This window comes from Sycon ciliatum, chromosome 12 (assembly GCF_964019385.1).
Source record: "Sycon ciliatum chromosome 12, ocSycCili1.1, whole genome shotgun sequence".
In the NCBI taxonomy this organism is placed as follows: Eukaryota; Metazoa; Porifera; class Calcarea; order Leucosolenida; family Sycettidae; genus Sycon; species Sycon ciliatum.
Window position 1 is genome coordinate 26708986 of NC_088654.1, and position 1300 is coordinate 26710285.

General features: G+C 46.0%; 1 protein-coding gene across 1 annotated transcript in view; it reads left to right on the forward strand.

Annotated features, from left to right (window-relative positions):
- Positions 1–1300, forward strand: part of LOC135828089 (octapeptide-repeat protein T2-like) — a gene marked incomplete at its 5' end in the record, with an annotated part of 14199 nt that overhangs the window by 1392 nt on the left and 11507 nt on the right. The window lies entirely within an intron of this gene.

Sequence of the window (1300 nt, forward strand, 5' to 3'; positions counted from 1 at the left end):
GAGAGATAGAGAGGGAGAGAGATAGAGAGGGAGAGAGAGAGAGAGAGAGAGAGAGATAGAGAGAGAAAAAGAGAGAGAGAAAGAGAGAGAGAGAGAGAGAGAGAGAGAGAAAGAGATGGAGAAAGAGAGAGAGAGAGGTAGGGAGGGAGAGAGGTAGACGGAGAGGTGTAGGGAGAGAGAGAAAGAAAGAGAGAGAGAGAGATGGAGAAAGAGAGAGAGAAGTAGGGAGGGAGAGAGGTAGACGGAGAGGTGTAGGGAGAGAAAGAAAGAAAGAGAGAGAGAGAGATGGAGAAAGAGAGAGAGAAGTAGGGAGGGAGAGAGGTAGACGGAGAGGTAGGGAGAGGGGTAGGGAGAGAGTTACAGAGAGATAAGGAGAGGTGGAGAAAAGGGCAGAAATAGAGAGGTGGAGACAGAGCTAGAGACAGAAATAGAGAGAGCGAGGTAGAGAGAACGTTGATACTGAAAGAGTTAGAAAATGAGGGTGAAAGAGAAGTAGAGAGAAAGGTAGGGAGAGAGGTGAGACTGTCTTATGAATTTGGTGGGCTGTTGGTGCATGCTGAATAATCGGTGTCTCTCTGTGAGCCACTCAGCTGGTAAGCTACCAAAAGTACTCCAAATACAGAAGAACCCCTAAACAGTGCAACTCTGGTACCGTTGATCCGCCCCCTGTCAAATTTCTGCGTGTGAAGCGACTTCAGCGTAAATACGGTGTTGAACCGACGCATGGAATGCTGTACACAATTCTAGTATGCGCCAGTGCATGATGAACATGTGCATACAATGTACTTTCTGGTACATGGGGCGACACCAGTCGCACACTCTTGCAGGGTTCTGTACCATTCTGGTATTCTTCGACTCGCTGCTATGTTACAATGTTTCGTACCCTTGGCAATACAAGCATGCAATGTGCACTAGAACGTTTTTTAGTCATTGCCTGTAGTACCAAGAGTACACGACTCTTGTTATGGTAGTAGCTTCGTGGTCACATGGGTCTCTCTGACTACCCCCCTCCTAGCAAAATAATAATCATTACAATTGTATTCATTATATCCATCTAAAAACCACTCTGGAGTAGTTGTAACTGACACTAAACTAAACTGTATGCATGGGCTTCTTGCCTTGTAATCTTGGGCCTGGCTCCACTTAAGAAACTGAACGCCAAAAATAAGTATGGCTTATCCGAAGGGGAATTGGGCACTGATTCCGATGAGCTATGTCTCGAGCCGATCAGAGAAGAGGAACTGTGTCAAATTTCATAAATAACACCTCCCATATTTGGAAATTGGCCTTGATGACGTGC